This window comes from Dipodomys merriami, unplaced genomic scaffold, assembly GCF_024711535.1.
Source record: "Dipodomys merriami isolate MVZ:Mamm:240054 unplaced genomic scaffold, mDipMer1.0.p SCAF_222, whole genome shotgun sequence".
Classification (NCBI taxonomy): Eukaryota; Metazoa; Chordata; class Mammalia; order Rodentia; family Heteromyidae; genus Dipodomys; species Dipodomys merriami.
This window is the reverse complement of record NW_027203627.1, coordinates 1,919,711-1,944,933: the sequence shown is the minus strand read 5'-3', so window position 1 is coordinate 1,944,933 and position 25,223 is coordinate 1,919,711. Positions and strand designations below refer to the sequence as shown.

The 25,223-nt window shown below is 44.1% G+C and overlaps 1 long non-coding RNA gene across 2 annotated transcripts; it reads left to right on the top strand.

Moving 5' to 3' along the window:
- Positions 1–1,333: 1,333 nt before the first annotated feature.
- Positions 1,334–25,198, top strand: LOC138835016 (uncharacterized). 2 transcript variants are annotated; one of them, XR_011374341.1, is made up of 3 exons: positions 1,334–1,411; positions 1,699–1,922; positions 4,023–4,551. It is a non-coding gene; the product is annotated as an uncharacterized lncRNA (long non-coding RNA). The 2 variants fall into 2 exon arrangements; XR_011374342.1 differs by lacking the exon at positions 4,023–4,551 and adding exons at positions 16,225–16,329; positions 25,150–25,198 and having other exon boundaries at positions 1,340–1,922.
- Positions 25,199–25,223: the final 25 nt, after the last annotated feature.

Genomic DNA, 25,223 nt, shown 5'->3' with positions numbered 1-25,223 from the left:
ACAGGGCAAGCCTTGAGAGGCCATTTGGGGCTTCTCGAGTGGCCACTTGGGACCTCCTTGAGAGGTCCTTTGGGGCTTCTCGAGGAGCTATTCAGGGACTTTTTTTTTTGTAGTCCTGTTGTGGGCCTGAACTCTGGGCCTGGGCACTGTCCCTCAGCTCTTCAGCTCAAGCCTAGTGCTCGACCACTTGAGCCACAGTGCCACTTCCGGCTTTTTTCTTTTTGTGTATGTGGTGCTGAGGAATCGAACCCAGGGCCTCATGCATGCAAGGCAAGCACTCTACCACTGAGCGACCTACCCAGCCCCCCGGCTTTTCTTCTTTTTGCTTATATGGAGCTGCGGAATCGAACCCGGGTCTCAAGTATGCAAGGCAAGCGCTCTACCACTGAGCCACCTTCCCAGCCCTTCAGGGATTTCTTGAGGGGACATTTGGAACATCCTCCGGAGGTTACTCAGGGCCTCCTGGAGGGACCTGTTGGGACCTCCTATGGAGGTCATTCGGGGCCTCCTCTGGAGGCCATTTGGTACCATCCTCTAGAGAGGCCTGTGGACAGTGGAGAGGTCTGCATGTGGGGGAAGAAGGGAAGAAAGGGAAAAGCCTTCCCCTTTGGAGGTTTGGAGCTTTGGAGCTTTGGAGATCTGAGGTTTGTAGGTTTGTGGACCGACTAATTTGTGGTTTGCAGACCAACCAATAAAGGTTGGAGTGTCAGGACTGCCTATTGGAGGTTTGGTGGTTGAGGCTGCTCTTGGTTCTGGGTATCTAACCCAGGACAAGGTAGTCTCAAGACACCTTTCTGGTGTAAATAGTGTAAATAAACTTCTTTTGTTCACTTCTCACTGTGCCTCCATGGATTGTCTCACTCTCTGGGGTTCATCAATACCCCACTGGGTGATGTCCTCACAGGGGTCTTCCTAGGATGCCCAACCCCGAAGATGAAGGCCACTGGCCAATGTCCTCATGGTTCCCACATGGCTGTCATGGTAGCAGTAAGAGCATCCTCCCATGTGCCCAGTGTTGTTGGCAACAGACTTCCTGGCCCAAGTACCTAACTGCCAGAGGGTGTGCACTGGGCTCTGATTGGTTCACTTCCTCACTGATGTCAATGGCCTGACTTGTGATTGGTCCATTTCCCCCTGACATCACAGGGCATTGTGAGGCGTGCCCAGCAGGGTACATATGAGGCAGCTTCTCTCCAGCTTTTTCAGTTACAGCACTGGGAGCTTTTACTTGGTGACCCGCTAACTCAGAGCTACTTGGTTACTTTCATTGGGTGTGGGGGGGGGGTGGTGGTTGTGTTGTTTGGGTTTGGGGAATTCATTTACTCATCTGGGGGTTGTGTTTACTTTGTTAGTAGTTTACCTTCCGTTTCTTAAGATTTATTAGTTGTCAACTTCATTGAGATCATCTTAGGTAAATTCTTAAGCTTGATCACTTGCCATCCCAGGGGCAAGATGTTAATGTACAACTTTAGTTCCTCCCCAAAGGAGGAGGAGATCACTGTCATTGGACAGTACAACTTGAAAGAGATCATCGGTTATGGCAGCTGTGGCTATGTGAAGCTGGCCCATCACTGCCTCACAGACACCACAGTGGCAGTCAAAGTTCTCCCAAAGAACGATCTAAAAAGCCATGAGATAGAAAATGAAGTAGCCATTTTGAAGAGTGTATATCACCCACACATCATACTATTGTTCCAGGTGATGGAGGATGAAGACTGTGTGTACCTTGTCACTGAGCTGGACACTCGGGGCTATCTCTTGGGGTGGGGCAATAAATCCCCTTGCAGTCACCTATTAGAGTATGAAGCCAAGAGATTGTTCAAGCAGATCACGAGTGATGTTCACTACATTCATGAGAACAGAATTGCACACTGGACCTGAAGGCCGACAACGTCCTGTTGGATACCAATTGCAATGTCAAGGTCAGTGATTTTGGCATTAGCATCAGGGTGACAGGGAAGTTGCTAAAGGGGGGTTTGTGGAGCCTTGCTATTCCTGAAATGTTCCTACAGAACATGTTCAATGGGTACAAGGTGGACATTTGGGAACTTAGGCGTGCTTTTGTATATGATGACAATGGGAAAGTTCCCATTTGAGGGGAATAAAATGATTCAGATACGGAAACAAATCCTAGAGGCCAGGTACACCGGTCCCCTTTACCAACTGCAATGGGACATGATCTCCTTCCTAAACTGCTGACTGTGGGCTTCAATCTGAGGCCTGCTATTGAGGAGATAATGGAGCACTGATGGCTGACTCTAGGTGTGGGTTTTGGCCTGCTTCCTGATGAGCCACTTTCCAGCAAGCTGGACCCCATTATTGTCACAGTCATGGGCAACATGGGGTACACCCTAGCTGGTATTGAAAGGACATTCCAGGACAGAGCATTCAATGAAGCCATGGGCACCTACCTGCTCATCCAAGAAAACTTGAAGGAGAATACCAGAAGTGTGGAATAAAAAACCATGCCTTTGGCTAGTCCACCATGCACACCTCCTGATGACAATCCCACCAGCCCTCTCCACGAAAAAGAGCCACCTTTTCTTCAGGATATAACACCTCCAGCTTGTCCTCAAAATTTCAGTTACCTCTTGAGAGCCCGAAGTGCCAGTCTGCCTGTCCTTCCACTCTATACCCTTCAGAGCTCCAGTTCCAGCTACATTTGGGGCCTAGATTCTTTTAGCTGGTCGGGCACACTAGACATTTTCCACCCAGTGAAGACAGTGGTTGGGAAGGAATTAACTGTTGATTTGTAAGATTTCTCAATTCCTATTCTTTTATTTTTTTTCCTTTTGTTTGTTGTGGGTATGTGTGAGTGTGTGCTGCTACACCTCAGTGCTTTTTTTCTTATGCTCTATTTCCTTTGCCTTCTCTGTTCTCTCTCCACTTTTCTCACCTTCTCCCTGCCCCTGCCCACCATTTTTCTTCCTTTGTTTTCATTCCTCCCATAACTACTCCTATTCTACTTCTCCTGTTCCTCTTCTTGATGTTCTACTACTACCCTCTACCATTCCCTCTCACTCTCTTCCTGCCCTTGAATCTGTCTCTCTCTCCATCCACCTCCCTCACTCCTCCTCTCTCTGTGCACTTCTCCCTTTTTTCCCTCTTTCCCTTTCTCCCACTCTGTCTTCCTCTTTTTTTCTTTCTCAGTTTTCATGGCTATGTCTGGTTCTCTCCTGCTTGAGTTACAGTTCAGGCTTGCATTTCTCTATTTCCTTGAAGATGGAGATTTCCCAGACTTGCTGTAAATGCAGTCTTCAAGGTGTCACCTTGGGAGATAGGTAGGATTACAGACAAGAGCCTACAGCATCAGGGAATGCAATTGGCTTTGTTAATCTGGTGTGGCAAAGGTTAGTTTCTCTATTTTGAAAGGGGATTTGTGTATTTATGTGAGGGACAGCTGTGTAAGAGTCACCTTACAATTGTTTGTGGAACCTGTTGCAACAATGAGAAGTACAAGTTGTCATGTCCAAAACGAGCTTTACAACGTCGGTGTGGGGGGGGGGGAGGGGGGGAAGGAGAAGGATTGGGATTGGGGGTTAGGGGGGAGGCTGGGAAGGGATGTGAAGGGTAAACAAAGGAGGAGGCTGCAATGCTTGGTAAGAAATGTACGCATTATCCTGCCCATGTAATTGTAACTCCTCTGTACAGTATGTTCACAAAGAAAATTAAATTAAATTAAAAAAATTGTTTGTGGAAGGAAGGGGTGATGGGTTAGTGTAAATGGACAGGGAAGGATGACATGTGCACTGTACAAGTACACTGAGAGGTGTCAGATTCTTAGTGGAGACTCTATGAGTCCCCAGAGAGGCCCCCTCCAGAGCACCCAGCTTGTACATGGTGCTTCTGTTTCCCAGTAAAGACTTTAGGCCTCATGGAAGAATAGCAGAGCCCAATTTTTCTCCTTGGGGAATAAAGAATGCTATCAGAGCCAAGTTTAAATATTTGAAAATTCTGAACATCAAGAGGCAATTTTTGGAATCACAAAGTGTATGAATTAAAATACATTCCCTTCTTTTCAGCTAGAGGTGATCAAGGAACAGGAGACCTGAGGAATCATGGAGATAAACTGGGATCTGTTTAAGGACATAGCCTGGATGGACTTTGGTTGTATATGGACCACACCCGTGGTTGGGTGGCCTGGGATGACTGCTTTCCCACAAGAACAAAATTCAGTAAGATGTGAGCCTTCACACTAGAATATTTGTATTGGTTCACCCAGGGCATTAGAATTGCACACAGAGGCAGTGCTGAGGATTGATATTGCCTTTGGGTGCCAAGTGTGTGATGGGGAGGAGTTGGGCAAACCTGGCCTTTTCTATGTGTACACTGGGTCAGGTGGCTGAACCCGCAGAGTAGACTAATGAGATTAGCAGTAAGAAGAGGGCTGGGGCTCCTGGTAGATCAGTGGTAATGCTCAGGGGTATTTGGGAAGCAATGCTATTCTCAAAGAATGAGATGGGTTTCCTGTGAGAGAAGCAATAAGGGTCCAAATAGGCAAAGGATGCATAACTGGTTTAAGACAGGGTTGATACTGATGCTGAAAGAGACCTGAGGAGGAATGTAAGGAATGCTGAACTCATGGAACAGTGTTCAGTGAATAGGGTGGGTGGGGAAGGAAGTACTATTAATTTCCATGATTTCTCAATGCTTTTTCTTGTCTTTTTGTTTGTTGTGTGTATGCATTTGGGAGTGTGCTGGCTTGAACTTTGTTCTTTTTCTCTTTCTCAGTCTCCTTTTCCCTCTGTGGCTTTTCCTTGGGCCCTCCTCCCTCTAATGTCTTTAATCTCTCCTTTTTTACACCCTCTCCTTTTCTCCTCCCTCTAATCTTTCTCTTCTCCCTATCCCATTTCTTTTCACTCAATCCTTTCTCCTGAATTTGTCTCTTTGTCTCTCTGTCTTTAGGTATGTATGCATGTCCCTCTGTTTTTCTCTCTGTCCATTTTCCTTCTCCCCCTCTTTCCCTTTCTCTCTCTTGAGTGTGAATGTGTTTCTGGCTGATGTTCTACCAGTGGAGTCACTCTTCTAGTCCTGATTTTCTACTGAGTTGGACATGGAGTCTGCTCAAGCTGGCTTTATCTACAGTCTTCTCAGTGTCAGCGTGTGCAGTAGTTAGGATTATACAGGTGAGCCTCCAGCACCTAGAATTTGTGACGGTACAGCACAGGTTGGTTTCTCTGTAATTACAAAAGGAATTTGTATACTTGTATGAGGGACAACTTAGAAATGTTTGGGGGAAGGAAAGGGTGTTGGGTTGGGCTGCTGTGGAAAATGGACAGAGAATTACATTTCCATAATACAAGGGTTTCAGCACTGAGACATGTCAGATTCTTAGGAGAGACCCTTTGAGTCCACAAAGATGCTTCCAGTTGACACCCCCCTTCCCCAGAGCACCAGGCTTTGGGCTTGGTGTTTCCTTTTCCCTGGCAGTTCTCAGGGGAAGCCTCTAGGTCTTATGGAAGAAGAGTAGGGCCTGATTATTGTCCTAGGGCACATAGTGTGGAGGAAGCTGTTTCAAATATTGCCACACTATAAACCTCCAGAGCCCATTTTTGAACCAAAAAATGTAGGAAATATAATACTTTTCCTTCCTATCAACTAGAGGTGGAGAAACCTTTGAATGAGCAAGAGACCTAAGAAAGAATGAAAATATAGGAGCATGTGGATGGAGATGAGTACATGCAGACATGAGCAGAACTTCAGTAAGATTAGATATGAACCTCCACCACTGGGATATTTGTTCAGCAGGGCATTAGATTTCTACACAGAGGAAGTACTGAGGGTGATTCTGCCTTTGGGTGACAGGTGTGTGATGAGGAGGAATTGGACACATTGGACCTCTGCTGTATGTTCACTGGAGTCAAGAGGCTGAGCATGTAGGGCAGACTGATGAGATTTGCAGCAGGAGAAGACTGAGGCTCCCAGTGAAACAGGGTATACCTCTGGGTTATTTAGGAAACAGAGCTCTTCCCAGAGAATAAGATAGGATTTTTGTGACAGAAGCACTGAGAGCCAAAAGTATACAAGAAATGGGCACCTTGCTGATAGACAGGGCTGACCCTAATGCTGAAGGAGAGCTGAGAGGAGGAAACTAGGGACACCTGAATTCCACATGGATCATTGTTCAGTGAAGTGGGTGGGTCGGGAGGGAAGAACTGTGAATTTCCATGGTTTCTAAGTTCTTTTTCTTTGTCTCAGGCGTCCTGAAATGAGGGAGTAGACTTCAGTTCATGTCAGTGGGTTTGTCTTGAGGCTAGTTTCTAGTAGTCCCAGAGCAGTAGAGAGGGTGCCTAATCACTGCTGCACTGGGTGGGATTTCAGTATTGGGTTGCATTAAGGAGATGTGGGAGAGGGGCATTGTGGACCCTTGAGGCTGTGGCCAGGGCCTTGTGCCAAGCAGGAGGCAAGTCATTTTATGATTTCATGCCAGTCTTGTCTTAAGGGGCCAGATGAGCTCACTCTCTAAAACTCAGGTCTTACTTTGACTTTTCAATTGACAGTATAATGCATGTGCATGCTAGAACACTCCTAAACCTTTGTGGAACAGATGGAGTGCATTTGGCTCAGCACTTGGAGAGAAGACGAAAAGTTGGCCTAAGGATGAGGATTCCACAGGTTAGCTACAATGTCACACAGACCATTATCTAGGACGGGTTCATGGCTTGCAGAGAGACTTGGAAGAACTCGAGTGAGGAGTTGAGGTGGTATGGAAAGGCTTCCCAGAGGAGGAACAGGTTATTTGGTGTGTGTACACCATCTCCATATGTAAGATTGAGGGGCCGAAACTTCAGGCAAAGGGCTTGGAAACACAGGTGGGGAGACCACGAGGCAAGGGTGACAGGGGCTCTGGAGAGGAGTCATGGGAAAACAGTGGGAAAGAGCTTTGACCATGTATGGCAGTATACTTGTTGAATAAGTGTGTGAGGGAATAGGTAGGCTTTCATTCAATGGACATTTACTGAGTGCCCACAGGATCAGTCACATCATGCTGAAGACTGACAGAATGCTGGGAACAGCATAAAAATACCTCTCTTTGTGAGTTTACACTCAAGCATGGAGAATGAGAATACCCAAACTTTACAAAAATACCACATAGTATATATGAAAATGAAGATTAAGGCAGAAAAATTCAGGATGAGTGTTCGAAATACTCTATGTTTTTGTGTGTTTGCAGATGTGTGTTGTGTACACATGTGCACAAGGTTTTATTTTTAAGTATCAGAGGAGACCTGTTTGGCAAGGGGGTTTTGGGGAAGGATAGGGGATTGAGCAGCTGGGTGTTGGGAAAAGCATTCCAGGCAGTTGGAATAGCAGTGGCCCCCAGCTGGTACAGTACAAATGCCAGTGTGGCTGCAGCAAGGAAGCCTGGGCTCAGTGGAGAGAGACAGGATCAGAGAAGCCTCCTTCACCAAACGAGGCTGTGGGCAGAGGGGTGACCCATCATGCTTCAACAATGTCCTGTAGTTCTCCTGTCTATTCTAAAGCCACATTTCTTCCTATATGAAAGGGTATGTTTGATATTGGTGTTCCTCTGCCTGTATTACTTCATGAAACTGAGTGTCCTCCAGTTCCATCCATAGTGTCTGAGTGTTGGTTTCTTTTTTCTGGTTCCTTTTTGGTGCTTGAATTAGGGCCAGTAAGTGGTCCCTGAGCATTTAGCTCAAGGCTAACACTTTACCTCTTTGAGGCACAGCTCCATTCCTGGTTTTCTGATGGATATTTGAAGTAAGAGTCTCATGGACTTTCCTGCCTGGGCTGGCTTTGTCTTCAATCCTCCTATCTCATGTATAGTTAGGATGACAGGCAGCAGCCACCAGAGCCAGGAAAATTTATTGTTTATTTTTTTAGGCTGAATAATGTACTACAATATGTATGTACTGTCTTTTTATTGGTCCAGTGATTGACACTTGAATGATACCCTATATTATTGTGAATGGTGCTATAGTAAAAACAACATGCATGCAGATAAAAAAAGTATTCTATGGCTGGCTGCTGCCAGGTCATTATTAAAATCTATCCTGTGTAGGAAAGTGCATGACCCCAGAAAACTTGGAAGTGGAGCTGTGGCTTAAGGAGTAGAACACTCACCTTGAACATGGACTTCAAGCCCACGTATTGGCCTGTGCTTGCACCCACCCACACTCATAAACAGACAGAGAATAGTATGCTGTGGGTTGTGTTTACAAGGATGATTTTGGGAGGGACAGGGAAGGGGGAATGGGAAGACCAGCTAGGGACAGGGGCAGGGGCCTAGGCTGCAGTGGTGTCATCTAGGCAGAGAGAAATGGTTCTCTTCTGGAAATAGAAGATGACTATCTTAATATTGATGCTTTTTATAAGCAAGTAGTAATCGTACACAGGACATGACACACACTGATCAAACAAACCTCACCTTCCCCCTTTTCATCCCTCCTTCCCAACCTCTGGCCAGCACTAGTCCATGGTCAACATTATTCTCTACATATCTGAGCGATCCTGGGCCATTTGTCTCGATAACTTTACTTAATCTTTGCTTCCATTTGTCACGAAATGATAGCTTTCCAATCACTGTTATGCTTGGAAAATTCTCCTTTGTGTGTGTGTGTGTGTGTGTGTGTGTGTGTGTGTGTGTGTGTATGTGTGTGTGTATGTGTGTGTGAGTATGTATGTGTGTGTGCATGTATATATGTGTGTGAAAGAGAGAGACCATTACCAATTTCTCCATTGATAGACATTTAGACTGAATCTATACCTGAGCTGCTATAAATAATCTAGAAATAGACATATTATAATTGTACTTGAGTTCATGTATTTATTTAGAGACCTTCAAACTGTTTGCCATAATGCTTGTATCAATTTACAATCTGTCTCACAGGAGTTCTCTCTTCATCCTGGCCAGCATGTGTTATCTTTCTATCATTTTGATTTTTAAAAAGTTTTCCAGCATGGCTATAGACACTGGACATTTTTTCATATATTTTTGCCTATTTGCATTTCTTCTTTTTGGAAATTTCTATTCAGATCATTTACCCCTGTCTCTCTTTTTTTTTTTTTGCCAGTCCTGGGTCTTGAACTTGGCCTTGGCACTGTCTCTGAGCTTCTTTTGCTTGAGGCACTCTAGCACTTGAGCCACAGCTCCATTTCTGGCTTTTCTATGTATGTGGAACTGAGGAAGCAAAAGCAGAGCTTTGTGCATGCTAGGTGAGCACTCTACCACTAACGCACATTCTGAGTCCTGTACAATTACTTATAGAATATAAAAACCTAATTAGGAAAGATTCTATCTTCCTTCAAGAGCCATTAAGAGTTCCATCCTGCATCATAATAGTTAGTAATGACTTATTAAAAATAACACCTTGGGAACTTTTCCACTTCCGGCAATTGACAATGGTGGCTGTTCCATAAACATATTTGGAAAATAATGTCACTGAAACCTTTTAAAAATGAAATAAAATACAAAATAAAAACATTGCTATGGGCAAACTCAGATAAACAGAGAGTCCTTTACAGAGCAATGGCAGACAAGAACTTGAACTACTCAGCAACAGTTATGGTAAGGTCTCAGCCCTTCGGACCTCATGGTCTTATCCTAAGGTTAAACTTGGCATCTTTTTAAAATCCTATTTGTGCCAGGTACTGGTGGCTCACACCTGTAATCCTAGTTCCTTGGGGGACAGAGATCTGAGGTTCTAGGTTCAAAGCCACCATGAGTAGAAAGCCCATGAGACACTTATCTTCAGTTAACCACCAGGAAACTGTAAGTGGCATTGTGGCTCAAAGTGGTTGAGCATTAGAGCTCAGGAATAGTGCCCAGGCCCTGAGTTCCAGCCCGCACATGACCAAAAAACATACAAACATCAATTTGTTTGGTTTTGAAACAATGTAAATAATTTCAAATTGATGACATTTTAATTTCAAAGCAAATGAATAACCTTTCAAGAGACAAGAGGCAGGAACTCCACCCACCCTGACTCAAAAGGCCTTGAAAGTGAGTTGTGACAAAATGTAGTAACAACAGCCAGTACAGGATAGGGTTGACTGGCAAATCCTCCTGCCACCACCTAGTCAATTATGAAGCCAGGAGGCTGTTCAAGCAGATGGTGAGTGCTATGCAATACTTTCACAAGAACGAAATCACACACAGATACCTGAAGCCCAGGAACATCCTGTTGGATGGCAAATGCAATGCCAAAGTCAGTGATTTGGGGCTGAGCATCACGGTGTTGCTAGGGCAGTTGCTAAAGTGGTTTTGTGGAGCCTTGATATTCAGACCTCGTGAAATGTTCCTTTACAAAATTTATGATGTCTATAAACAGGACATTTAGATCCCAGGTATGCTTCTGTATGTGAGGACAACAGGAAAGTTCCCATTTGAAGGGAGGAAGATGGCAGACATGGCTACACATCCTTGAGGCCATGTACACAGCTCCCTTTTATCTATCTGCGAAGAGACACAATGTACTTTCCAAACTGCTGACTGTGGATGTCACTAAGAAACCCATGGCTGGCTGTAGATGTGGGGTTTGGCCTGCTTCCTGATGAGCCACTGCCCAGCAAGCTGGACTCCATTAGTGTCACAGTTCTGTGTGACATGGGGTACAATATAGCTGACATTGAAAAGGCAATCCAGGACAGGGCATTCAATGAAGCCATGAGTACCTATCTGGTCATCCAAGAAAACTAAAAAGAGAGTGCCAGAAGTGTGGAGTGGAAAATGATGACTTTAGCTATTCCACTGTGTACAACTCCTCAGGAACTTTGCACTAGCCCTCTCTCAATGAAGGGGAGTCAGCTTCACTGCACAACTTAACACCTTCAGTTTGCCCTCAGAATTTCAATTGCCAGATGATAACAAACAGTTGCCTCTGAAGAGAGGCCAAGGTCCTAGTCTGCCTGTCCTTCCACTCTGCTCCCCACAAAGCTCCAGTACTAGCTTAATCTGGGGCCAGGATTCTTTTAGCTGGCTGAGCAGACTAGAGAGTTGACACTTGGTTGAAAATGCCCTTCCCTCTTGGCAGCCACACGGGGAATCCATAGCCTCCAGATGGAATAAGTGATGGGGCTGGAAGAGTGTGGCTCACAGGATAGTCGCCATTTTTCACAAACTCTGGTACTGTGTGAAGCCCAAAAACTAATGTCCACAGCTTAAGAACAAAGCTGTTCCAGAGAAAGATGTGCAGCACTCTGCCACAGCACTAGGGTGTGGAAAATCAGAGAGGTGTGGAATTGAAGAGCTGCAGGAGGGGAGGGAGTCATACAGGAAGTTCACACTGCTGTGTGCCCAGTATCCTCAGCAAAGGTCTCAATCCAGCATAGCCAGGCATAGTCCTAGCATAGTTAGGGGGTTCTCCAGCTAGCATTCTTTGTAGTGAAAGGACAGCTGACAAGGAGCTGACTTTTAAATTTTGAAAAGTAGGCTGAAATGTGGCCTCAAGCTGTCTGTACCTTCTGAGCTTGGTGAATACACCTCAATCCCTTACTTTCAAGTAATGTCACTTTATTAAACAACTTTTCCCATTTGTTTCTGAACACTAAGGTGTTTGTGTCCCAAATGCTGCAGTAGGTCATCATCTCACCTTCCAGATATGTTGCATATTTTCCTACTTACTTACCTAGTTTGTTTACTTAGGTTTAAAGTGAGGCCCTTGGGCTTCAGGGGGATCTTAGGGGAAGGTGGCATCCTGGACTCGTTTCTCCTTTGGCAGTCTCTAGGTGACTGTGTAAAACTCCTGAGAACACTATTTACTCTGGCTGTGTCGAAACTCAGGGGCACATCTTCATTGGGAAAATAGAGAGAACTGTCTCCATGGACCATGAGGGTAGTTTCTGCCCCAACTTTCCTCCATTTTAATGCAGTTTCTTGTGTGTTCTGTCTACACCTAATCACCATTCTAACATTATGCCATCATCCAAAAGTCCCTTATTTCAGACTTATTTACTCACAGTAAAAAAAAAATAGTAAATTTTAAAGACCCGATTTCCTACACAGGTTACTTACAATTGCAACTGCCCTGGGAGTCCAAATTTCTCTAATGGGAATCAGAGTGCTGAGGGAGCTGAGTTTCAAATTTGAGAACATTCTGAGCAAACAGAGTCCCTGGTTACACTGGAAAAGTGTATGAATTAAGCTAATTTTCTTTCCTTTCAGGTAGAGGTGTATAAACATGTTAAAAAACAAGAGACCTGAAAAAGCATGGATATATAGTGATATCTGTGGATGGACCAGGCCTGGGATGACTGTCTACACATGAGCAGATATTTGAATGAATCTGTCTCTCTGCCTCTGTCTCTGTCTCTATCTCTCCTCTCTTTCTCTTTCAGTTTGCATGTACATCACAGGTGCTCTACCACTTGATTCCAACCTCCAAGCCTGCATTTCTTTTTTTGTGTGTGAAAATACCGTACAGAGGGGTTAAAATTACATGGGCAAGATAATGAGTACATTTCTTATCAAGCATTGTAGTCTCCTCCTTTGTCTCACCTCACATCCCTTCCCATCCTTCCCCCGCCCCCCCCAGTCAATCCTCCCTCCTCCAATCCTCCTCTCCCCTCACCCCTACTCTGCCAAAGTTGTAAAGTTTGTTTTCAACATAACGACTTGTACATCGCATTGTTGCAATAAGTCCACCTGTATTCCCTATTTAAAAGATTTGTTTTTTCCCTTCCCCTCCACAAATTATACCAACATCAAATACAGTGAAAGCAGGGATTATACTGTTGGGGAGGGACATACAAAGCAACAAAGAAATAATCTTATGTTTTAGAAACAATCCCATGAAAGAAAAAAAAAAAACATTTGAATACATACCTTAGGGTTCATTTCCCCATTACATCAACTTATCTGACTGTTTCTGCTTGACTCAGATATATACTAGTTATTGCAAATAAAGGAAACCATGGGACCTATGTTTCTTTGGGCCTGGCTTACTTCACTTAATATAATCTTTTCCAAGTCTTACCATATCCTAACAAATGGGGCAATGTCATTCTTTCTGATGGAGGCATAGAATTCCATTGTGTATATATACCACATTTTCTTGATTCATTCATCTGCTGAGGGGCATCTGGGTTGGTTCCATATCTTAGCTATGGTAAATAATGCTACAGTAAACATAGTTTCGCTAGTAGCTTTAGTGTGGTATTGTTTGTGAGCATTTGGGTAAATGCCCAAAAGTGGGAATGCTGGGTTATAGGAGAGGTCTATGTGGAGTCTTTTGAGGAACCTCCATACTACTATCCAAAGTGGTTGGACAAGTTTACACTCCCAAAAACAATGCAGTAAAGTTCCACTCCAGCATCTGTTGTTATTAGAGTTCTTGATTTTAGCCATCCTAACTGTGGTGAGGTGGTATCTCAATGTTGTTTTCATTTGCATTTCATTTATGGCTAGGGAGGTGTGTCTATTGGTCATGTGTCTATTGGTCATGTGTCTATTGGCCATACTTCTTTCCTCTTCAGAGAAGTTTCTCTTTAAGTCATTAGCCGACTTAATTGTTGGGCAGTTGTTTCTTTGAAGATTTGTTGTTGGGGGATTTAATTTTTTGAGTTCCAGGTATATTTTAGTTATGTGACCCTTGTCCGTTGTATGAAGACCTTCTCCCAATCCGTGGGCTTTCTATTGATCTTGCTAGCTATGTCCTTTGCCATGCAGAAGCTCTGCAATTTCATGCACTCCCATTTGTCCAACCTTTCTTTGATTTGTTGAGTTTCTGGGTCTCTATTAAAAAAATTTGGACCCGTGCCAAGGAGACCTACGGTTTCTCCTATTCTATCCTGTAATGTTTTCAGAGTGTCTGCTTTGACTCTGAGGTCTTTGATGCATTTGGAGTTGATTCTGTGCAGCATGATATATAAGGATCTAGCTTTAGTTTTCTACAAGTAGTTAACCAATTTTGCCAGCACCATTTACTGAAGAGGATGTCTTTCTTCAATTCTATCTTTTTAGCTCCATTATTAAAGATTAGATGCCAAGCCTACATTTCTATGCTGTGTTTTTGCTGGCTTTAAGTACTCTGTTCTGGGTGTGAAGTTCTGGAATAGTTAGGATTTCCGTCTAGAACCATACATATATGGCAGTACTTTTGACCTTGTTCATCTGGTGAGACACAGGTTGGCTTTTCTAATGTGGAAAAAGGGATTTGTGTACTTGTCTGGGGGACAGCTGTGTGAGGGACAAGTTACAAATGGATGTTGAAGGGGGCTGTGGGATAGTGTGTACAATCAATAGAGAGGCAAGGCATGTATACTGTTCAAGAGTGTCTGCACTGAGAATTGGGATATCTTGATAGAGATTCTGGGAGTCCCCTCAGAGGCCCCCAGGTGTCACCCCTTCTCCAGGGCACCATGCTTCAGCACAGTGCTTCCTTTCTCTTGGCTTTTCTCTGTTGAAGTCTCTAGGCCTCATGAGAAATAGCAAGTACATTTTGTTCCCCTAGGGAAGAAAGATTACTGGGAGACCTGAGTCTAAAGTATTAGAACCTTCTGAACATCCAGAGCCCAGTTTTAGATCCACAAACTTTATGAATTAAAACATTACCCTTCCTTTCAGCACCAGGTGGAGAATCCTAGGAAGGAGCAGCAAGATACATGAAAGAGCATGGAGATATATTGGTGCCTGTGGATGGACGGGGCCTGGATGGACTTTGCCTATGGATAGGCCCTGCTTGATATGACTGTATTGGGACATGAGCAGAAATTCAGTATGTTTGGATATGATCCATCACTGGGTTATTTGTGTTCGCTTCTCCAGCGGCATTAGATTTCCACATAGCAAGTGATTTTGTCTGATGCTGCCTCAGCTGACAAGCATGTAATAGGGAGGATTTCGGCACACCTGATTTTGCTATGTGTGCACAAGGGTCAGGAGGCTGAGCCTGCAAAGCAGCTGATGAGATTTGCAGCAGAAGGTGGGCTGTGACTTCTGTTGGATCAATGATCCAGTTCAGGATTATTTGGGGAATAGAGCACAGCTAACAGGTTGAGAATGTATTCCATTGAGAAGAAGCAATGCAGAACAAAAGAGGGCAAAGGATGGGCACCTTCCTGATAGGCAAGGTTGACACTGATGCTGAAAGACAGCTGAGAAGATGAAGCTAAGGACTCCTGAATTCCACATGGACCAGTCTCCAGTGAAGAGGGTGGATGGGAAGGGAAATAGTGTTATTTTCCTTATTTTCTCAGTCCTTTCCGTTCCTTTCTTTTTGTTGTGGGTATGTATTTGTGAGTGTGTGCTGGTACTGGCACTTGAACTGGGTGATTTTCTCTGTGTCTCCTTTTCTCTCTCTTCTTTCTCCCCATTTCCTCTCTCCCCTTTTCCAGGTAACTTCCCTCCAGACTATTCATCTCTTCCTCTTCTTCCTCTTTTCCTATTCTCTTTCTTCTTCTCTTCTTCTTCTCTTCCCTTCTCCCTTCCTCTGTCCTCATAAATCTGTCTTTTTCTTTCCTGCCTCTCTAGATCTTCTCTTTGAGTTTGAATGTTCATAACCGGTGCTGTACCACTTGAGTCACACCTCCAAGCCAGGATTTTTCTAGTTAATTGAAGATGAAGTCTGCCCAGGTTGGCTTTAACTGTGATCTTCGGGGTGTTAGCTTCTGGAAGAGTTAGGATTACAGGCATGATCAACCACCATCAGCAATGCTTTTGATCTTGTTAAACTGGTGTAGCACAGGATGGCTCCTCTGATGTGTAGTTATCTGAGGGACAGGTGTGTGAGGAACACCTTGAAAATGGTTGGGGGAAGGACAGGTGTGGTAGGCTGCTATGCCAAATGCACAGGTTGAGAAGTAGGTGCAAAATTGAAGGGTTTGAACACTGAGTGATGTCATATCTGGGTAGAGATTCTGTGAGTTCCCAGAGTCCCCCAGCTAACACCCAGAATTTGGGCATTGTTCTTCCTCTCCCCTTCAGTTCCCATGAGAAGGCTCTAAGCCTCATGGAAGAATAGCAGAGCCCTGTTTTTGTTCTTAGGGTATCAGAGTGCTGGTGAGCAGAATTCTGAACATCCAGAGCTCATTTTTTTCTTTTTATTTATTTATTTTTAAAATTTTTATTGGGAAAATACTGTACAGAGGGTTTACAATTACATGGGCAAGATGAGTACATTTCTTATCAAGCATTGTAGCCTCCTCCTTTGTTTCCCCTACCCATCCCTTCCATCCTCCCCCCACCCTCATTCCCAATCCTCCCCCCCCACCAAATTTGAATCACATAAATGTATGAATTAAAATACTTTTCCTTCCTCTCAGCTAGAGGTGGAGAAATCTGTGAAGGAGCAAGAAGCCTAAGAAAGCATGAAGATATTGGATGGACCCTGCCTGGGATGAGTGCATCTGTACATGAGCAGAAGTTGGGTAAGATTGGATGTGATCCTCCACCCCTGGGCTATTAGTGTTGATTCAGCCAGGGACATTAGATCTGCACACAGAGGCAGTTGCTGAGGCTGATGCTGCCTTTGGTGACAAGTGTGTAATGGAGGAGTTAGGCCTTTGCTATGTGTGCACTGGGATCAGGAGGCTGAGCCTGAAGAGAAGACTTGAGATTTGCAGCTAGAGCTGGGCTTGGGCCTCCTGGTGGATGAGGAGTCCAGGTCAGGGCTATTTGGGGTGCAGAATGAGATGGGATTCTGGTAAGAGAAGCACTGAGGGCCACAAGAGGACAAAGATGAGTACCTGGTAAATGACAGGATGCACACTAAACCTAAATGAGAAATGACAGGAGCTAGGTTATGAAAGGAGCTGAGGAATACTGAATTCCACATGGACCAGTGGTCAGTGAAGAGGGTAGGTGTAAGGAAGTACTTTTGATTTCCATGATTCCTCCATGCTTTTTTCCCCTTTTTCTTTTTGTGTGTATGCTTATGCTGGTACTTGGACGCTGGATCTCAGTGCTGTTTTCTTATTGTTTCCTTTTTTTCTCCTTCCTATCTTCCCTTTTCCCACATTCCCTCCTCTACCATCTTCTTCCCTTTTCTTTCTCCCCATAACTTCTACTATTCTATTTCCCCTATCCCACTTCTTGTTCCTTTCATGCACACTTCCATTCTCTCTCCTTCACTTCCTGCTCATGAATTTGACTCTGACTCTCTCTGGTTTTTCCTCCCTCTTTCACGCTTTCTCCTTTTCAGCTGGCATGGTCATGTCTTGTTTACTATCACTTGAGTTACACCTCCAGACTTGCAAACCTCCAAATAGTCTGCAAACCTCCAAAGGGGAAGGCTTTTCCTTTTGCTTCCTTCCTCCTCTGCTTGCCTCTCCAGTGGCCTATCCTCAGGCCTCAGAGCTCTTCACAGGGTGTCCCTGCTCTGCTCTGCTCTGCTCTGCTCTGCTCTGCTCTGGATGGAGCCTCTTGCTGTCTGTCTCTCCCCAGCCCCTACTCCTCAGAACAGACAGCCTATATATAGGCTGGGCCCCTCCCCCACTCCAACAGCTATAAAAGTTTCAACCTCCACTAATTGCCCTGCCCCCACGAAGCCCACTGTTCCATCCCTTCTTGACCCCCCCTACAGCTAGGCCCAGGGGAACAATGAGCTCAGCATGTGGGGGGGAGGAGGATGCCTTTGGCCATGCTGTTTATTACACTACCATTACATGATAGCTCCCGGCCTGCATTTTTCTAGTTAAGTGAAGATGGAGTGTTCCCAGACAGGCTGCTGGGATAGTTAGGATGACAGGCAGCTCCTCCAGCATCAGGCAGTGCATTTGACTTTGTTAGTCTGCTGTAGCATACCTTGTTTTCTGTGTTGTTATGAAAGGGATTTGTGTGCTTATGTGAGGCACAGCTGTGTGAGTGAGACCTAAGAAATGGTTGTGGGAGAAAGGGGATGGTGGGCTGGTAGACAAATTGACAGGGAGGGAGGGACATGTGCACTGTACAAGTGGATCAGCACTGAGTGTTAGCTTATCTTGGTAGAGACACAATGAGTCCCCAGAGTGGCCGCCAGCTGACACCCTTTCCCCAGAGCACCAGGCTTTGGGTATGGTGCTTTCCCTTGGCAGTTCCAAGGGAAAGACTATTGGCCTCATGGAAGAGTATACCCTAATTTTTATGCTGGGTGAACCACTGTGCTGGGGGAGATGATGTTCAATAGTCAATCATTCTGAACACCAAGAGTGCATTTTTGGAATCACAAAGTGTATACGTTAAAATATAACCCCTTTGTTTCAGCTAAACATGGTGAAATATATGAAGGAAAAGGAGACCTGAGAAGGCATGGAGATATAGTGGTACCTGTGGATGGACGGGGCCTGGATGGACTCTGCCTGTAGACACATCCTGCCTGGGCTAACTGTATTCCCACATGAACAGAAATTCAGGAAGATTAGATATGAGCCTTCACCACTGCGATATTTGTGTTGGTTTAGGCAGGACATTAGCTTTGCCCAGATAGGCTATGTGGAGACTGATGCTGCCTTTAGGTGACAAGCATATGAGGGGGAGGAATTGGGCAGACCTGGCCTTTGCTATGTGTACACTGGGAATAGCAGGCAGAGACTGTAGAGCAGACTGATGCGATTTTCAGCATGAGGAAGGCTGGGCTGTCATTGATCCAGCTCAGGGAAATTTGAGTAGCAGTGATTCCCTCAAAGAATGGATGGGATTCTAGTGAACGAAGCAATGAAGGCCACAAGAGGACAAAGATGGGTACATGGTGAATGATAGGGTAGACAGCAATAATAAAGGAGAAATGATGAGATCCAGGTTATGAAGAGAGCTGAAGAATCTTAAATTCCATGTGGACCAGTGTTCAGTGAAGAGGATCGGTGGAAGAGAAGTACTCTTTTTTTTTTAATATATATATATTTTAATTGTATTTTATTTTATTTGAGAACATACTGTACAGGGGGGCGACAATTACATGGGCAGGATAATGCATACATTTCTTACCAAGCATTGCAGCCTCCTCCTTTGTTTACCCTTCACTTCCCTTCCCTGCCTCCCCCCTCCCCCCACCCAATTTTACCCCCCTCCCCCCACCCAATTATACCCCCCTCCCCCCCCACACCGACATTGTAAAGCTGGTTTTGACATGACATTTTGTACTTCTCATTGTTGCAACAGGTCCACCTGAATCCTTAAACGACTTGTTTGTCCCCATCTCCTCCACATGTAATACTGACATCAAATATAGTGAAAGCGGGGGTTACACTGTGGGGGAGGGACATACAAAGCAACAAAGAAATAATCTTATAAATGCGTTAGAAACACATGCATGAAAGAAACGAAAACATTAAAATACATATTTAAGGGTTCATGAAATCAAGAGTACTTCTCTTAATGTGATGTTAAGAGAAGTACTCTTGATTTCACTATTTTCCCTTTTTCTTTGTTTGTGTGTGTGTATGTGAGTACATGCTAGAGCTGGGGCTTGACGTCTGTGTAATTTTTCTTATTCTGTTTCTGTTTCTTTCACTTCACTCTCTCCCCTTTTTCCTCCTTTCCCCCCATCATCTCTCTTCCCTCCTCTTCTAACCTATACCATCTCCTCCTCTACTTCCCCTTCTTCTCATCTTCCTCTCCTCTCTCCTTTCCATTACCTCTCTTTCTCTCTTCCTGTTCATGAATCTCTCTAAGACTGTTTGTTCACAAAAGGCTAGAACTCCACTACTTAGAGCCACAGTTCCACTTGGTTTTCTGATGGTTAATTAGAGATGTCTCACTTTCCTGCCAGGGCTGGCTTTGAACCAGGTCCTCAGAGCTCATCCTCCTGAGTCGCTAAGATTTCAGATGTGGGCCACCAGAACCCAGCCAGAGGTGAACTTTTGGTTCAATCCTGACCTCCTGCACATGAACTGCAACACAGGAGTGCTTTTCCGTCACACTTCCATTCAACATTCCACATTCCTCTTTCTCTCATGCAACATTCTCTTCTTCTTTTTTGTACCTTTCTTCAAAGTCACCTAAATCTAATTATTAGGTCCTCTCTCAATTTTCCAAAGCACTAGCTAGCATTCCCATTCACTAGCATCCCCTTTCTTGTAGCTATTTGCTAGAATGTAAAAGCTTTGACCCTAAGTGGCTTTGGTATTTCTTGAGAAAATTTCTAGCAATTTGTAGTTATCCTAAACACTGTACTGAATGAATGAAAACATTATTCTATTGGTGATAGAAAGTTTGAGTTTTAAGCGCAATTTTTCTAGAATCTGATCACAGCCTAAACTGCCACTGGAAACATCCCTGAAAATTTCTTAGAGGTGGTATTTTCCTTTCCAGGCATTCCATCAGAAGTCTCACTTTATTCTGAATATACAAGTCTGCCAATGCCATGAAAAACTAGTTGGTTTCAACCTACTCAGTGAGAGGGGGCAGGGTGGGGGAACGAGTTTTATTACCACCCTCCTCCTCCTCGTCCTCGTCCTCCTCGTCCTCGTCCTCCTCGTCCTCCTCGTCCTCCTCGTCCTCCTTGTCCTCCTCGTCCTCCTCGTCCTCGTCCTCCTCCTCCTCCTCCTCCTCCTCCTCCTCCTCCTCCTCCTCCTCCTCCTCCTCCTCCTCCTCCTCCTCCTCCTCCTCCTCCTTCTTCTTCTTCTTCCTGGGGTTTGAACTCATGGCTTGAGCAATGTCACTGAGCTTCTTTTGCTTAAGGCTAGCACTCTACCTCTTGAGCCACAGTGCCACTTCCAGCTTTTACTGTTGATGTGGTACTGAAGAGTTGAATCCAGAGCTTTATGCAGGCTAGGCAAGCACTCTACCACTAAGCCACATTCCTAGCCCATCACTACTTCTATTCTACCATATCTATGCTGTTTTCCTGCACCAGGATTTTCTGTGTGTGTGTTAGTCAGTGTTGTGGTTTGAACTCAAAGTGTGAACTCTGTCCCTTCACTTATTTTTTTTTAACTTTTATTGTAAAGAGGCTATACAGAGGAGTTAGAGTTACATGAGTAAGGTAATGAGTTCATTTCTTTTTTTTTTTAATTTTTTAAATTACTTTTTGGTCTGCTCGTGGGGCCTGAACTCTGGGCCTCGACGCTGTCCCTCATCTCTTCAGCTCAAGGCTAGTGCTCTACCACTTGAGCCACAGTGCCACTTCCAGCTTTTTTCTTTCTGCTTATGTGGTGCTGAGGAGTCGAACCCAGGGCCTCGAGCATGAAGGGCAAGCGCTCTACCACTGAGCCACTTTCCCAGCCCATGAGGTCATTATTTGTGAAACATTTTAACACCTTTTTTTTCAAGTTTTTAATTTTTTAATTGAGATTAAGTGATTACATACATTTCATAAAATTCACAGTATTGTGGGATAGAGATACTTAAAGTCACAAACACTTTTTAACCTTCATGAGGCGCATTGTCATTATCATGGTCTATAAGGTTTATGGTCTCTACAAACTTGACTTAAATTTTATTGAGTAGCTTTGTATATGTGGTCATCAAAGAGATTATTTTGTAGTTCTCTTTTTTTGTTGGATCTTTGCCTAGTTTGGAGATGAGTGTGATACTGGCTGTTTATTGAGTGGTAAGGACTTTCCTGTCCAGGCTGTCTTTGAACTATGATCCTCAGATCTCAGTCTCCTGAGTAGCCCAGCTCAAATTATGGGGTTTTGTTTGTTTGTTTGTTTACTTGTCAGTTGTATACCCTAGACTCTGTCCCTGAACTCTTTTTCCTCAAGGCGAGGGCTCTCCACTTGAGCCATGGTACCACTTCTGGTTCTCTGGTAGTTTATTAAAGATAAGATTCTCATGGACATTCCTGCCTGTGCTGGCTTTGAACCATGATCCTCAGATCTCTGCTTTCTGAGTAGCTAGGATTCCCGGCGTGAACCACCAATGCCTGGCTCATGATATAGTTTTGATAGTGAAAAGATCCTGTCCAGAAGTCAAGATGGCCTTCACTGGTCCTGGCTCTGCCGTCTTCTTCAATCTTGAAAATTTTTCAAGATTTTCTTGACTGTTTTCAAAATTATATGCCACTTCTATTTTATCGATTGTTTTTCTTAGTCTTGTCTGAAGATTTATCATGAGTTGACTTGGGTCTTGCATGGTTGGAAGGCTGTCGTGAAGTGACACTGTGTGCCTCCCACTGCATCCCACCAGGTGGCTGGGGACATCAGTTTGTCCCAGCAGTGAAGTAGGTAATTTTTTTTGGGGGGGGGGTCCAGTCGTGGAGCCTGAACTCTGGGCCTGGGTGCTGTCCCTCAGCTCTTCAGCTTAAGGCTAGCACTCTACCACTTGAGCCACAGTGCCACTTCTGGCTTTTTCTTATGTGGTGCTGAGGAATCGAACCCAGGGCCTTGAGCATGCAAGGCAAGCGCTCTACCACTGAGCCACCTTCCCAGCCCCTGAAGTCGGTAATTTTGATCACTTGAAGATAGCCAAATTTGCCTGTTTTTCTACTGTAAAAATTCTCCTTTCCCTTTGTGACTGAGTGATGTGTGGGAAAACACATAAGGCTGTGGAAATATACCATTACTCACACCACTGACAGTTTACTTATGTATTTACATATTTATTCATATCTGAACTGGCTAAGGGATTCCTGTTGAATGCATTGGGTTGTAATTCCACTCCTGTCATGGTTTTGATGTGCAAATGGTTCCAGACTTGGCCAGTGGGAGCTCCTTCTAAAAGACTTTTATTAGTGCTTTAATTTAATTTAATTTAATTTTTTTTGCCAATCCTGGGGCTTGAACTCAGGGCCTGGGGGCACTATCCTTGAGCTTCTTTTGCTTAAGGCTAGCCCTTTACCTCTTGAGCCACAGTGCCACTTCCAGCTTTTCCTCTTTATGTGGCATTGAAGAACCCAGGGCTTCATGGATGCTAGGCAAGCACTCTACCCCTAAGCCCTCATAAGTTCTTTTGTTCTTCACTAATACTCAAGATTGATGTTTATTTAGTACCTTCCATGCTCTGGCCTTTGAATAAACTATTATCCCAGGAGCTGTGGCTGGTTGGCATTTAGAAACCAACATCTTTTCTTTTGAGATATTATTGTTCCTAGGCCCTTTTGGAGAAGACAACTGGAAAATATATAAAATTAATATACAAAATACATGTATGCATGTATGTGGATGTGCATTGATATATACAACTACATACATGTATATTTACACATACACACATTTAAATTTATATTAATTTCTTTTAGTAGTACAGAAATGTAAACTCAGAGCCTCTTGCTTGCTTCGCTTGTTTCCTAGTAATTGAGCCACCCTTTAAGCCCTGCTTTTTGCTGGTTGGTTTGGAGGGGAAGTCTAATAAACTTTCCTGCCTGGACTAGTCTCAAACTTCAGTGTTCAAGCTCTTAACTCCTGAGTTTCTCAACTTCTTATTGGTACACCAATCTATGTATATATATCCATCTATATATACTCAAAATCATGAGTTCACACTGACACCTCCAATTGCAATCTCACCCCAAATATTCTTCCAGGATTTTTTTTCTTTTCCATATTTGTAACTACCAAGAAACCCATTACCCTTGATAGGATGACTTACTGAGTCATTTATTCTGTTTGTAAACAATCTCCTGTGATTGCCTGTGATGTTGTAAAATAATGTATTTGGCATTTTTCCATGGTTCCTGACATAGAAATCCAAAAACACTCATGCTTTCCGGAGTAACAGGGGTGGTAGTACGATCTTTTGTTCTACTACTTGGTCATTGACCCTGGGTGCTCAATCGGAGCTCCTAAGACCTTAGTAATTTCCTGAGTTGTAGTAGCATCTGACCCAGAGCTATGAATCCTTTGGAATTTCCTGTCACAAAAGCATGTTCTAAGAGGTGCAACCCTTGATGTACACCTGGATAGGCTCAGGATGGGAGATGATCTTTTTATGATGGACTGGTAGTGCAAACCTTTAATCCCAGCATTTAGAAGGATAATGCAGAAGGGTCTTGAGTTCAAGGCAGGCTTGCTCTACAGTAAAACCATCTTTTAAAAAATCAGATTTAATAGGTACATTATTTGGGGATTAGCTCCAAATTTGTTTTTTGGTTTCATGAAATTTTGTTATGACTGTTAAATTTATACTTGCCAAGAGATTCAAACTTGCTTGATCAGCCCATTCTCTCTCTATTGCTCTGTCTCTATCTGTCTGTCTCTCTGTCTGTGTCTTTCTGTCTCTCTGTCCCCCTGTCTCTGTGTCTGTCTGTCTGTCTCTCTCTCCCTGTCTCTGGTCGATGTCCTCATGGTTACCACATGGTTTCCAAGGTAGCAGTAGCAGCATCCTCCCATGTGCCCAGTGTCCTTGGCAATGGTCCGCTAGGCCTCATGGAAAAGTAGTAGTAGAGTCCACCAAGCTCTCACAGAGACTTGATTCTTGTGACTATTTATCAGTCCCTTACACACTAGTTCATTCATTTCAGGAGGCATGACTAGTGCTGTGAGCCCAGCATACCTGGCATAGTCTCCGTGTAACACACTCAGGCCAAGTGCCTGGTGCTACAGGATTCTGCAGCCGAGTTTCTGGTCAAAGTAAATCTGACACTGAGCTGGCCTTCCCAGGCTGAAAGACAAGTGGAAAAGTAGCCTGAAGGTATCTTTACCTTCAGAGGTGGTAGGGGTTGCAGCTTGATCACATGGTGACTTCATCCGACAACCTTTTACCTTTGTCTTTTAAGGTGTTTTTGTTCCAAATGCTACAGCAGGTAATCACCTTACCTTCCATGTATGTTTCTTGTCTGTTTATATACTTATTTGTTTTTTTTTTTACATTTGAGCTGAAGCCCATAGATCTGAGGGTCAGGAGGCATCCTGGACTCTGCTTCTCCTACTGTGGGCTCTAGATGACTGGGTCGAACTTTTCTTGAGCACACTCGTTATACTGGTTAGGTTGGAGCATAAGTGCAAGTCTTCATTGGGAAAGAAGAGGGACCTGTCTCCATGTACCATGTCAGTGGTTTTCTGCCCCACTTTCCTCCATTTCAATGCAGTTTCTTCTGTGTTTGTTTTCGCTATAATCCTCCACTCATCAGTATCCCAACATCCATCATCCAGGAGGACCTGATTTCACACTTATTGGCTCACAGTGGTAAAAGATAAAACATATATTTGAAAGACCCTAATGCATACACCCTGAAGTCATTATTGCAACTTCCTCTGTTAGCCCAATTTTTCTCCTCAAGTAAACAGAGTGTTGTGAGTGCTGAGTTTTACATATGAGACCACTGTGAACATGTACAGCCTATTTTTGGAATCACAAAGTATATTAATTAAAATATTTCCTCTTCCTTTCAGTGAGAGCTGGAGAAACCTCTGAATGAGCAGGAGACCTAAGAGAATATGGAGGTATAGTGGTGCCTGTGGATGGT